Raw genomic sequence first — 15,183 nt, forward strand, 5'->3', positions numbered from 1 at the left:
GAGGTCGATCCGTGGTTTTAGCGTTGTTTGATATGATTTGAGGCCTCGAGCAAGTCCGTAATGTGTTTTGGGACTGGTTGGTATGATTGGTTGGGGTCCCGGGGGCCTAGGGTGGATTCCGGGTGGTTAACGGATCGAAAATGAGATTTTTGGAAGGCTGAGGTTGCTGGTTGCTGTCATAACCGTATCAACGGTTTTTGGAACGCAGATACGGCACTTCAACCGCAGATGCGGTTTTGGGCTAGAAGAGAAGGGACCACAGATGCGGTCATATTTCCGCAGATGCGGGACCGCACCTGCGGTGGAGAAGTCGCAGAAGCGGAAATAAGGGGGCCTGGGAAGGACCACATATGCGGTAGAGTGGCCGCACATGCGGAACCGTAAAAGCGGTCATAGGACTGCAGGTGCGGAAATTGCTGGAGGCAGAAGGGTGTTTTAAAATCGGGGTTTGAGTTCATTTCACCCATTTTTCTCTTGGTATGGGCGATTTTGGAGAGCTTCAAGTGGGTTGTTTCGTCATCATCGACAAGGTAAGCTAACCCCACCTATCTTGAGTTAAATATATTGATTTTGTATGGATTTTAGCATGTAAATTGGTAGAAAATTTGGGGTTTGAGGAAAAAACCTAGAAAATTAGTATTCTTAGATTTTGACCACGATTTTGGGCATGGAATTTAGAGAAAATTATATATTTGAATTCGTGAAGCTATGGGAAAACTTTATCTTCGGGAAATTTTGGAATCCCGCACGTGGGCCCGAGGGCAATTTTGTCAACTTTTCGTTCGGAGTTAGGAATTGTTATAAATTGGACTATATTGAGTAATTGAACATATATTAATGGGTTTATATAATTATTGGCTAGCTTTGGAGCTTTGTTCATCGGTTCGAGTCTTCGAAAGGGCGTGGAATGCCAGTTATGGATCTTCGAAGCAAGGTGAGTCTCCTTTCTAACCTTGTAAGAGGGAATTATCCCCATAGGTAAATTAATTGGTTATGTGCTCCTAATTGTGGGAGCTACGTACGCACGAGGTGACGAGAGTCCGTGCGTAGCTACATTATGCTATTGTCCGGGTAGTCTAGGACCCAGAAGCATGCTATACTTGGATTAATTGCAGACTTATTGACAACTCGAATTGGTTAAACCATATCGAATTAATAAATAAATTTCAAAAGGGATTAAACTTCTTTTCTTAAATTGTTAAAAGAGAAAGTGGCTTTTATTTGAATAAATATCCCCCGATAAATTCTTAATTGGCTATCTGAGCATGTATTTCCATGTGTACCCGCGTCGCATGTATGATTCGCGAGCAGGGTGATTGTTTATTTTATGTTGACCGCGTCGCATGGATAGTTCGCGAGCGAGATAATAGATGCATCTATGGTTTGCGCCTTTCGACCCTCGGCAGTGCACGATTTATTTTCTGTTGGAGCGGGCCGTACGTACCACAGTGTTATTTGCGCATGCTTGTATTGCTGCCTTGAACTTATTGAAGTTTTTATTGCCTCTTCATGGCTTGAGAATATTTGGATAAATAATGAAAAGGAATTTTGAGAAAACTTCCTATTAAAGTAATAATTGTTTACTTGTTTCCTCCTATTGGATTAAAAATCATGTTTATAAGAGTCCACGATTTAATGAATTATTGACATCATTATTGGACCATTAGAAAGTGTCGAAGTCGACCATCTCGTCTCTACTTCTTCGAGATTAGACGGGATACTCATTGAGTACACGTTGTTTTCCTACTCTTACTACACTTCTGTGCATTTTTGTTGCACAAGTATATGTAACTCTAGTGGCCTACTGAGCGTAGCAGCACGGATGATTCTGGGACTAGGTGAGTTGCATTACTCGAGGCGGCCCGCAGCTAGTATTGTCCCTTCTAGTATATTGTATTTACTTTCTGTCCACTGTATTCCAGACAGATGTTGTATTATATTATTTCTTAGAAATTGCTCATGCACTTGTGACACCGGGTTCTGGGAATGGTTTTGAAATATTTTGTATTAATTGCTTGTTATTTAATTTGAATTGAAGCAGTTGTCTCTTTACATATGAAATTAGAAGGAAAAATCTGGGTTTTCAAAATGGTCTAAATTAGAATCTAATTAAGTATTTTAGTTAGCTTTCCTGACAGCAGTGTCCGGCGCCATCACGACCCTTAGTGGATTTTGGGTCGTGACAACATGGTATCAGAGCACTAGGTTCCTAGGGTCTCACGAGTCATGAGCAAGTCTAGTAGAGTCTCGCGGATCGGTACGGAGACATCTGTACTTATCCTCGGGAGGCTGCAGGACTGTTAGGAGTACTTCCCTTCTTGATTCCTTATCGTGCGATTTGATCCTTGGAGGCGTATGCCTTTAATTCATTCCTACTCAATCTTACGCGACGCGAGCCACTTGTTATAAATCGAGAATTGAAGAACCGTAAGGGTACTACAGATGTGATACGTGATGTTTCTCCCAGTATAGCTGATCGAATTATTATCGTCGCTTTATGGAAGAATATTTTATTGTTTCAGCCCAGTAGCGGTACTTCTGAGGGCTCTGAGGCTAGGCACAAGTTGCCATGATGCTTATGAACTATTGTTCCGCAGTATTGATATGATGGTAGGACATTTGCCTACTTGTCGGGGCGTTGAATGACTTGATGGGAAGTTTACTCAGTGCATGATTTAGAGATTCGGTATTTTATTCCCGGAGGGGAAGAGGCAATCAGGCTGAGAGTGTTCAGGTTTGGGTTGATGGGGTAACGGGACTTGGTATTTGTGAGCGTGGTGGAGTTTTCTTCTATGATGAGGTGTCATTGTCCTTATTGAACGCACTAAGCTCGCCGGTGTTATGGTCTTCTGCAATTCGCCTTTGGGGAAAGCTATTGGGAGGTAGTATCGAAGATGCGGCTGTCAGATATCGCAGGGTGCAGTAGTCCAGGGATGAATCAGTGTTTCTAATGTCGATCGTATGAGAAAGATGATCTTCCGAAAGGTGTAAAGTTAGCAGCAATCGTGGGTTCAAGTGCCACGAAGATAGATTTTGTTTAAGTCAGCAGCTGAAAAATAAAGGATGAGGAAAGACATGTGAGAAGTGTCAAGCGGTGGCTAAACTTTCTAGAAGGCCGAGTATAAGAGGCCAAGGGTCGAGTAATCGATTAAGGGGATGAGTTCCGCCAAAGTGGGAGAGTGGCGGAGTTGCATATGGGCTTTGCAGTGGGATGACCACGTACTTTAAGGAGAGTTTGGAGTGATTTGAGAATGTTAGTGATTGGTGATTGGGGTCTACGGATTTAATTTGAAGTATGGGCTATTATGCGGCAGGAGATTTGGTATAACGGGAAGGAGCTGCTTTAAAAGAAGAAGGATACAACATAGCTTTGAACTGGAAGAATGTTGCCGCACGTTTAATTGATGTCCACGAGGGGTGAATGGACTTGTGCAGTTAGAGAGTGAGCTCAGACTCAGGATCGATTATTGATGTCGTAGTGATTGTACCCCGTACAACAACATTGGAAGATGTTGGGGAGTGATTTCTACAGGTGGGTTATTCCTGTGAGTAGGTTAGCGGCCGCGTGGTTGGCGAGGCTTCTGCGAAGAATTCTAGTGGTTATACAACGAAGATGTCGGTCGTGCAAATGTGGTTGATGATTCAGAGTATAAAAAGGGGGTTTTACAGTAAGATTTCGAGAATTTTGGCGGTTGATTGCGCAAGGTTACGTCAATAAGAGATAAAGAGTCCTGGTGAATGCCAGAGTTGTGTAATAATGGCTTCAAGCTAAGTGGGAGAGTCCTACCGCCTATGATTGGGTTGCATGGTTAACTACTTGCGAGGTTTCTGGTTATTATCATATTGATGGGTTACTCCAGCTACGGGAAAAGAACATAAGTGGTAATTCGAGCAAAAGAATTGTTAAAGGTGTGCTATCGTTGGCCTTATTGGCCCATGTTCAGACTTGGGGAGGGATTCAGGACTGTGCTTTGTAAAGATGCGGGTTCCAAGGGAAGTGATTCTGCCAGGTGCTTCACCCAGAGGGTATTCATGTGCTAGAAGATTTATGGAATTGATTATATTTGGGGCCAAGTCAGAGCGGGTGGCTCTCAACAACGGTCCTAGTGAACTCAAAAGTTAAAGTGCGATGCCTAATGATTTCGATCCTATAGTTACGGTTAAGAATCAAGCTTGATAGCAGCCTATGAGAAGAGGCACAGAATGTTCTATGATGTTTTGACTTGCGATGTAGCAATTGGGAGGTACGAAATGGTTCGTGGGATTTGAGACAGCATGGTCTCGTGATTCAGGGTCACTCGGGATGAGTGTGGATGGAGTGTGTTAAGTGTTGAATGGGGTTATCATTGTTTGTATGGCCATTAAGGATAAATTGGAAGAAGAGGGATTGGGTAGCCATAGTCGAATTGGCATGTTGCTGGTAATGATCAGTTCTTTCAGCGTGATCAAGTTATGCAAGTGAAATGTGGCGGTGCGTGCGAGGCTTGTCGGCCGCCGTAGTTGGTAATATTCAGAAAGTACTCTAGTGTTATGGCCTGTTATGTGTAGGCGGACCCAGAAGGGCTATGGTGGCTTAGACCACTACCTAGAGATTTGCATATTCTACGGTCATGAGAATTCACCTGTGTGTTGCTAAGGTTCTCCTGAAGTGAGTTAAGTGGAAAGTTTTATATAATGAAGTGTTAACCTAATAGTGGTTCCAAAGCTAAGATGAAAAATGAGTTCTATCATATATTGGCATGTTAAGTGCAGTGAGTGGTATGGGATTTGAAGTGAAGATCAAGGTAGCAGTTTGGTGTTGTCAAGGATGTCATGAGCTCGGATGAGCAGGAAAGGAGTTTCGATGTTTAAGGTAAGTTGGTTTTGTCATCAGCGTCACCTGAGATTGGTGTTTTGTAAAAAGGGCTTTGCATCCTGGTTAATGATTCTTGATCGCTTTTCAGCGTTAGTGCGGTCGGTGGTTTGGAGGTACGACCTAGTTATTTGTTATGGTAGGTTATGGGAGTGTGTCCCACAGGAAGATTGTATAAGTGTGGCAGGTAGTCATTGGATTGATTAAAGACTTAAACCAAGTATGTTGGTTGTGATGATATCGTTGATTTGAGAATATATGCCTGGAGGGCACTCAGTTTATTGGGTTGTGGACTGCGGAGGATTACTCTTGTTGTGATGGTTGTTCTTGTGTGTTATGAGAAAAGGGAAGTTAGTATGGACCTTTGAAGGGTCATTGGCCTAGTTGGTACGATCAGGGTCGACTTGAGGTCGGTGGATGGATTTAAATGTGAATATGGGCTCTATATCAGGCCAAACGTGTTCAATTCAGTAATGCGCTCCTTATGGAGGAGTAGTCAGGGTGTTATTTTGTTGTCAGATATTTCATGTAGTGATACGTTGCGCCGTGTGAGTTGGGAGGCGGCTTGAGAAATTGCTTATGTGTTGAGGATCCGCGTAGAGATGATGTTATATGAGCAGGATGGCTTTTGAGATTTCAAATCGTATATCGCACCTCAGTTGTGCTTGAGTTTTGCGGCTTCTGGCGCTATATGTCTCCCCAGGGATGGAATTATGCACTTAGTGTGCTTGTGACCAATATTCGGTATATTATTGAAATGAGCAATCTAGCTCGGTGCGTATCTCCTTATGCGAGTTTTATGGGTGGATCGGGTGGCACGCCGCCATGGTTATGTTATTCGGATCGGGTTGCGCGCCGCAACAGTGTGAAGCTGAGTACAGTTCCCCGTATCTGCTTTTATGTGTTTTGTTTCCTATTTTACGAGGAAAGCTTATATTAGCTGTGTGCCCGCGTCGCATGTATGATTCGCGAGCGGGGTGTTTGTTTAATTAAGTCGACCGCGTCGCATGTATGATTCGCGAGCGGTGTAGTTGAATTTCCTTCTCAAAGTTTGCTTTCCTTTATATATCGCGTTCGATAGGGTAGCCTATTGGCACATTATAGCATCATATGGGACTTTTGGTCATGTCGGGGTGGCTTATTGCCTGAGCAGTTCGTACTGGGTGAGACGTGATCATCGAATTCGAGATCTGTGCAATCTGAGTATATGAAGTATATTAAGGAGCTAAGACCATTGTTTAGTTTAGAATGAGGTGATAGTTCTTGCCAGGAGTATAGACCCCAATGAATTGTTGTTTCGGCAGTGGTTATGAATTTATACAGATATCATCCGTCGTGTCGGTATTGTAAGAGTTAGAACAAGACCTATGTATGTCATGCGGTGCAATGGGAGCATCAGATTCGTGGAATTTCGATTAAATTGATCAGAGAATGTTATTGTGGTCCTATGAGTAAAATGGTGCGAGGGGTAAATTCAGCTAAGGTATGCAGTCGTGTTTTGGTGCTGCGTGTAGATGTTGATATGGTGAGCGTATGTTGGAAACAGGCCTAGCATTGAATTCCGGATGTTGGAATTGGACTTTAAGGCTTATTTGCTTGAATAAAAGGAAATATCTTCAGAATTGATCGAGCTAATGTGCTCAACTAAGTTATGGTAGCACGGGAAGGTGCATGAGGTGTTAAACAGTGATTTCAGACTACTTCAGTGTAGTTCTCAGCACGTTCAAGGACGAACGTATGTTTAAGTGGGAGAGAATGTAACGACCCGACCGATCGTTTTGGGCCCTAGCGCGTCGTTCAGCAGTCAGAGGCCATGAGCAGCTTCATTTCAGGTATTATGACTTGTACGTGTGGTCGGAATTGAATTTCGGGAAGTTCAGAGTTGATTTGGAGAGAGAATTCTCATTTCGGAAGCTTAAAGATGAAGGAATTAACCAAGTTTTGGATTTTTGAGTAAACGACCTCGGAATCGAGATCTAAAGGTCCCAGCAGGTTCGTATGATGATTTCGGACTTGGGCGTATGCTTGGATCGGGTTTTGGAAGACCCGGGAACGTTTCAGCACCTATTGTGGAAGTTAGTATTTTTGGAAGAATTTCATAAGTTTGGGTTGAAGTGCATTTCAGTGCTATCGATGTCCGTTTGGGATTCCGAGTCTGTGAATAGCTCCGTATGGCGAATATGGTGTTGGGAGCGCGATCGGAAGTGAATTCAGAGTCCGTGGGTCATTTTGGAGTCATTTGGCTAAAGATAGAAATTTGAAGGTTTCTAGGAAGTTTGACCGAGAGTTGACTTTTTGATATCGGGGTCGGATTCCGATTCCGGAAGTTGGAGTAGGTCCGTAATGACGAATATGACTTGTCTGCAAAATTTGAGGTCAATCGAACCTGATTTGATAGGTTTAAACATCGAATGTAGAAGTTTGAAATTCTAAAGTTCATAAAGCTTGGATTGGAGGTCGATCCGTGGTTTTAGCGTTGTTTGATATGATTTGAGGCCTCGAGCAAGTCCGTAATGTGTTTTGGGACTGGTTGGGGTACCGGGGGCCTCGGGTGGATTCCGGGTGGTTAACAGATAAAATGGGATTTTTGGAAGGCTGAGGTTGCTGGTTGCTGTCATAACCGCATCTGCGGTTTTTGGACCGCAAATGCGGGACCGCAGATGCGGAACTTCAATCGCAGATGCGGTTTTGGGCTAGAAGAGAAGGGACCGCAGATGCGGGACCGCACCTGCGGTGGAGAAGTCGCAGAAGCGGAAATAAGGGGGCTTGGGAAGGACCGCAGATGCGGTAGAGTGGCCGCTCCTGCGGAACCGCAGAAACGGTCATAGGACCGCAGGTGCAGAAATTGCTGGAGGCAGAAGGGTGTTTTAAAATCGAGGTTGAGTTAATTCACCCATTTTTCTCTTGGTATGGGCAATTTTGGAGAGCTTCAAGTGGGGTGTTTCATCATCATCGACAAGGTAAGCTAACCCCACCTATCTTGAGTTAAATATATTGATTTTGTATGGATTTTAGCATGTAAATTGGTAAAAAACTTGGGGTTTGCGGAAAAAACCTAGAAAACTAGTATTCTTGTATTTTGACCACGATTTTGGGTATGGAATTTAGAGAAAATTATATATTTGAATTCGTGAAGCTATGGGTAAACTTTATCTTCGGGAAATTTCGGAATCCGGCACGTGGGCCCGAGGGCAATTTTGTCAACTTGACGTTCGGGGTTAGGAATTGTTATAAATTGGACTATATTGAGTAATTGAACATATATTAATGGGTTTATATAATTATTGGCTAGCTTTGGAGCTTTGTTCATCGGTTCGAGTCTTCGGAAGGGCGTGGAATGCCGGTTATGGATCTTCGGAGCGAGGTGAGTCTCCTTTCTAACCTTGTAAGAGGAAATTGTCCCCATAGGTAAATTAATTGGTTATGTGCTCCTAATTGTGGGGGCTACGTACGCACGAGGTGACGAGAGTCCGTGCGTAGCTACTATTATGCTATTGTCCGGGTAGTCTAGGACCCAGAAGCATGCTATACTTGGATTAATTGCAGACTTATTGACAGCTCGAATTGCTTAAACCACATCGAATTAATAAATAAATTTCAAAAGGGATTAAACTTCTTTTTTTAAATTGTTAAAAGAGAAAACGGCTTTTATTTGAATAAATATCCCCCGATAAATTCTTAATTGGCTATCTGAGCATGTATTTCCATGTGTACCTGCGTCGCATGTATGATTCACGAGCAGGGTGATTGTTTATTTTATGTTGACCGCGTCGCATGGATAGTTCGCGAGCGGGGTAATAGATGCATCTATGGTTCGCGCCGTTCGACCCTCGGCAGTGCACAGTTTATTTTCTGTTGGAGCGGGCCGTACGTACCACGGTTTTATTTGCGCATGCTTGTATTCCTGCCTTGAACTTATTGAAGTTGTTATTGCCTCTTCATGGCTTGAGAATATTTGGATAAATAATGAAAAGGAATTTTGGGAAAACTTCCTATAAAAGAAATAATTGTTTACTTGTTTCCTCCTATTGGATTAAAAATCATCTTTATAAGAGTCCACGATTTAATGAATTATTGACATCATTATTGGACCATTAGTAAGTGTCGAAGTCGACCATCTCGTCTCTACTTCTTCGAGATTAGACGGGATATTCATTGAGTACACGTTGTTTTCGTACTCATACTACACTTCTATGCATTTTTGTTGCACAGGTATATGTAACTCTAGTGGCCTACTGAGCGTAGCAGCATGGATGATTCTGGGACTAGGTGAGTTGCATTATTCGAGGCGGCCCGTAGCTAGTATAGTCCCTTCTAGTATATTGTATTTACTTTCTGTCCACTGTATTCCGGACGGATGTTGTATTATATTATTTCTTAGAAATTGCTCATGCACTTGTGACACCGGGTTCTGGGAATGGTTTTGAAATATTTTGTATTAATTGCTTGTTATTTAATGTGAATTGAAGCATTTGTCTCTTTACTTATGAAATTAGAAGAAAAAATCTGGGTTTTCAAAATGGTCTAAATTGGAATCTAATTAAATATTTTAGTTGGCTTGCCTGACAGCAGTATACGGCGCCATCACGACCCTTAGTGGATTTTGGGTCGTGACACCCCCTCGGGGCATAAATCAATCAGGCCCTCATCCTCTCATAATCATAAATCAGTAACAGTATGCTGCGGCGCGCAACCCGATCCTATAATATCCTTACAAGAACAGGCCCTCGGCCTCACTCAGTCATAAACCTCTCAAGCCACTCTGGCTATCAGTAAAAATCAGGGTGATCAGCCCAAAATAATATTTTATATGCATCAAAATGGTGTAATAAAAACTGAGTTATGAAATCAGTAAACATAGCATGATTGAGTATAGATTTTCAATCAAAACAGTGAGAGGATATTAAGAAAAGGCCCGTAAGGGTCCAAACAGCTTTGGCACGAGGCCCAAATATGGCATTCAGCCCAAATTTATAGGAATTCTTTCTAAAACACATAAGTATCATATAGTTTCAATCAAATACGCAACTTAATAGTTGCTACGGGACGAACCAAGTCACAATCCCCAACGGTGCACGCCCACACGCCCGTCACCTAGCATGTGCGTCACCTCAAAGTAGTAAAACAATGTGAAATCCAGGGTTTCAATCCCTCAGGACTAGATTTACAGTCATTACGGGTCAAATCCCTACTCCGCGGTGCCCTTGCCTCTGGAATCGTCCTCCAAACGTCCCAAATCTAACCAAAAACACTACAATTATCACGATCCCCAACCACCCCGGCCGTGATGGCGCCTATCGCAGTACTAGGCCAGCCGATTCAACCTTGATAACATAAAGGTATTTTGTAAATTCATTTTTTTCTAATCAAGTATGATCACAAATCTTTCTTTTTAATATATCAAAATGAGTGGAAAACAAATACGCAAAAACATCAACACTGCCTGATCCCAGTGTCACTAGTCATGAGCCACTAAAATACAACCTGATATTGTCTACTCAATATAAGACGAATTTGATAAAAACAAATACTAAAGATAAGAAGGAGAAAGGCAGGGCTGCGGACGCCATGCAGCTACCTCGCAATCTCCGGAAATGCTTTGAAGGCAAGAGACAACCCTCACTCGGATGCTCTAGCACCTAGATCTGTACACAAGGTGTAGGGAGTAATGCGAGTACGCCAACTCAGTAAGTAACAATTATGAATAAAGGCTGAGTGCAGTGACAAGCATTTAAAAAATCATGTACATATCATATCATAAAAATCTCAAGGAAATGACAAGATCAAATCAGTAGATAAATTCTAAACATCCAGTAAAAACTCAAGTTTCAATGTAAAGTCGTTAAATTATTTGTTCAATATTTTCATTAGAGGCTAAGTATAAAAGAAGAGTGAAAATAGTATTTTCCATAAAATACAGTCCCTCGGGCAACGTGTCACTCACATATATAGCCCCTCGGGAAGCCTCTCAGTCACTCGTGACTCAATTATCATCAATCAACACTCACACTCAGTACTCACGCTCAATAGATATCTCATAAGAACCGCAGCGGCGTGCAGACCGATCCATAATATATAGTCGACTGCGCTCACTGGCGGTGTGCAGACTCCGGAGGGGCTCCTACAACCCAAAAGCTATATCGCTGCGGCGTGCAGCCCGATCCAATACATATCGGTGCAACGTGCAGCCCGATCCATAACTATCTTCACAATCCGGACCTCGGCCTCACTCACTCATCAACCTTACAAGCCACTCGGGCATCTCAGTACAAACTCAGGGAACTCAGCCCAAAACACTTTCATAAATATAAAAATAGAGTGAGGAACAAGATTTAACAATAAACAGGTATAAACCATTACTGAGGATAATGCTTTCTATCAAAAACAAGGTGAAGATAACAGTAAGATGCCCCTAAGGGTCCAACAGTACGACACAAGGCCCCAAACATGGCATTCAACCCAAGTTAACATAATCATTTCTAAAACACATAGATATCATATAGATTTTATCAAAATATACAACTCTACAGTTGCCACGGGACGGACCAAGTCACAATCCCTATGGGTGCACGCCCACACGCCCGTCACCAAGCATGTGTGTCACCTCATTTATCAAAATAGTACAAAATTTCGGGGTTTCATACCCTCGGGTCTAGATTTACAATCGTTACTTACCTCGAACCGGATGAAAATCTACTCCAAAATGCTCTTGCCTCTCGACTGGGCCTCAAATCGCCCCGAATCTATCCAAAGTCAGAGTCATAACATCAATACATGCCAAAGGAACGAAGCCCACGCGAAAATTATCAAATTTAATCAAAAATTCCCGAAATTGGAAAAACCCGACCCCCGGGCCCACGTCTCGAAATCCGATAAAAATCACAACACTATAATCCTTATCTTCTCACGAGTCTATACATACCAAAATCATCAAAATAGGACCTCAAATGGCCCTTCAAATCCCCAATTTAAACTCTCCAATTTCAAGCCCTAATTCCCTAATTTTCACCCTTAAATTCCACAAATTTCATGCTTAATCAACTAGGAATCACAATAGAATCGAGTTTTAGGTTCAAAAACATTACCTCAACGAGTTTCCCCTTGACACCCTCTTCAAAACCCTCCAAATGCTCCAAAAAATTGAGTTGAAATTGTGAAGAACACCCAAAATTCGCAAAGGGTTCCTATTTATACTTTCTACCCAGGCATCTCGCACCTGCGGCTCCCTTTCACGCTTCTGCGGTCAAACCAACCGCACCTGTGGTTTTCACTTAAAGTCCCCAGGTCCGCATCTGCGCCCAGGCACCGCATCTGCTGTCCCGCAGATGCGCCCAACATACCGCACCTGCGGTTCTTCTTCTGATGGCCAACTTCTGCATCTGCGGTCTCCTCCACGCACCTGCGACCTCGCACCTACGGTCCCCAATTCGCATGCGGAAATGACAGAAGCAGCAAAATCTGATGCATCAACTTAGTTCAAATGCTTCCCTCAACCATCCAAATCTATCCCGAGGCCCTAGGGACCTCAACCAAACATACCAATAAGTCACATATCATCATTCAAACTTATACCAACCCTCGGAACACTCAAAACAACATCGAAATACCAAATCACCCTCGGATTCAAGCCAAAGGATTTCAAAACTTCCGAATTCCGCAAACGATGTAAAAACCCATCAAACTTCATCCCAGTAACCTGAAATTTTGCACACACGTCACAACTGACACAACGGACCTACTCGAATTTCTGGAATTCCATTTCGACCCCGATATCAAGATTTCCACCGCCGACCGGAAAATGCCAAATTTCCATTTTCGCCAGTTCAAGCCTAAATCTACCACGAACCTTCAAATAACATTCCAAACATGCTCCTAAGTCCAAAATCACCTAACGAAGCTATCCAAACCATTAGAATTCACATCCGAGACCTTCTACTCATAAGTCAACATCTGGTTGCCTTTTCCAACCTAAGCTTCCAATTAAGAGACTAAGTGTCTCATTCCGCTCTAAAACCACTCCGAACACAACACAGCCAATACGATATGATCAAATACAACTGAACAACATACAAGGGATCAGAAATGGGGGGAAACGGGGTCGTATCTCATGAAACGACCGGCCGGATCGTTAGATCCTCCCCCTCTTAAACAAACGTTTGTCCTCAAACGAGTCAAGAAACATACCTGAAACCTCAAATAGGTGAGAATATCTGCTCTGCATCTCCCGCTCGGTCTCCCAGGTAGCCTCCTCCACGGGCTGACCTCTCCCTTCACCTTCACTGAAGCTATATCCTTTGATCTCAACTTCCGGACCTGCCGCTCCAAAATAGCCACTGGCTCCACATCATAAGTCAAATCACCGTCTAACTGAATCGTGCTGAAATCCAAACATGAGACGGATCGCCAATATACTTCCGAAGCATAGAAACATGAAATACTGGATGCAAACCCGACAAGCTAGGTGGCAACGCCAGCTCATAAGCCACCTCCCCATTCCCCCGAAGCACCTTAAAAGGCCCAATGAACCGAGGACTCAATTTACCCTTCTTCCCAAATCTCAGAACACCCTTCATGGGTGAAACCTTCAGTAGAACCTCCTCCCCAACCATGTAAGACGCATCACGAACGTTCCTGTTAGCATAACTCTTTTGTCTCGATTGCGCTGTACGAAGCCGCTCCTGAATCACTTTCACCTTGTCCAAAGCATCCTGCACCAAGTCTGTACCCAAAAGCCTGGCCTCGCCCGGCTCAAACCATCCTACTGGAGATCTACACCGTTTCCCATATAAAGCCTCATATGGAGCCATCTGAATACTCTACTGATAGTTGTTGCTATGCAAACTCTATGAGCGGTAGAAACTGATCCCATGAACCTCCAAAATCAATTTCACAAGCACGCAACATGTCCTCCAATATCTGAATAGTACGCTCGGACTGCCCATTCATCTGAGGATAAAAAGCTGTGCTCGACTCAACCTGAGTACCCAACTCTCACTGCACGGCTCTCTAAAACCGCAAAGTGAACTGAGTACCCCTATCTGAAATGATGGAAACTAGGACACCATGCAGGCGAACAATCTCTTAGATATAAATCTCTGCTAACCGCTCTGAAAGAAAAGGTAGTGCACACAGGAATGAAGTGCGCGGACTTGGTCAGCCGATCCACAATCACCCAAATAGCATCGAATTTCCTCAATGTCCGTGGGAGTCCAACTACAAAATCCATGGTGATCCGCTCCCACTTCCACTCTGGAATATATAACCGCTGAAGCAAGCCACCCGGTCTCTGATGCTCATATTTCACCTGCTGACAATTGAGACACCGAGCTACAAATCCCACAATATCCTTCTTAATTCTCCTCCACCAATAGTGTTGTCTCAAATCCTAATACATCTTCGCGGCACCCGGATGGTACAAGATAGTGATATCATATTCATTTAGTAGCTCCAACCATCTCTGCTGCCTCAAATTGGGATCCTTCTGCTTGAACAAGTGCTGGAGGCTACGATGATCAGTAAAAACCTCACAAGACACACCATAAAGATAATGCCTCCAAATCTTCAACGCGTGAACAATGGCAGCCAATTCTAAATCATGAACAGGGTAGTTCTTCTCATGGGGCTTCAACTGACGAGAAGCATAACAATCACTCTACCCTGCTGCATCAACACACACCCAATACCAACTCTCGAAGTATCACAATACACCGTATAAGAACCTGAAGTTGATGGCAAAACTAACACTGGAGCTGTGGGCAAGGCAGTCTTGAGCTTCTGAAAGCTCGCCGCACACTCATCCGACCACCTGAAAGAGGCACCCTTTTGAGTCAATTTGGTCAAGGGTGATGCAATAGACAAAAATCCCTGAACGAACCGACAGTAATAACCCTTCAAACCAAGAAAGCTGCGAATATCTATGGCTGAGGACAGTCTGGGCCAACTCTGAATCGCCTCTATCTTCTTCGGATCAACCTGAATACCCATACTGGACACCACGTGCCCCAAGAACGCCACTGAACTGAGCCAAAACTCACCATTGGAGAACTTTTCATAAAGCTTCTCCTCTATCTACCGCTGCAATACAACTTTCAAATGCTCAGCGTGCTCCTCCTGACGACACGAGTACACTGATTATCGTCAATGAATATAACAACAAACGCGTCAAGATAAGGCCAAAACACGATGTTCATCAAATGCATGAATGTTGCTGGGGCATTGGTCAGCCCAAAAGACATCACCAGGAACTCATAATAATCGTATCGGGTCCTGAAAGTTGTCTTAAGAATGTCCGAGTCCCTGATCTTCAACTGGTGATACCCTGACCTGAGATC

This window comes from Nicotiana attenuata, chromosome 8 (assembly GCF_001879085.1).
Source record: "Nicotiana attenuata strain UT chromosome 8, NIATTr2, whole genome shotgun sequence".
Lineage (NCBI taxonomy): Eukaryota > Viridiplantae > Streptophyta > Magnoliopsida > Solanales > Solanaceae > Nicotiana > Nicotiana attenuata.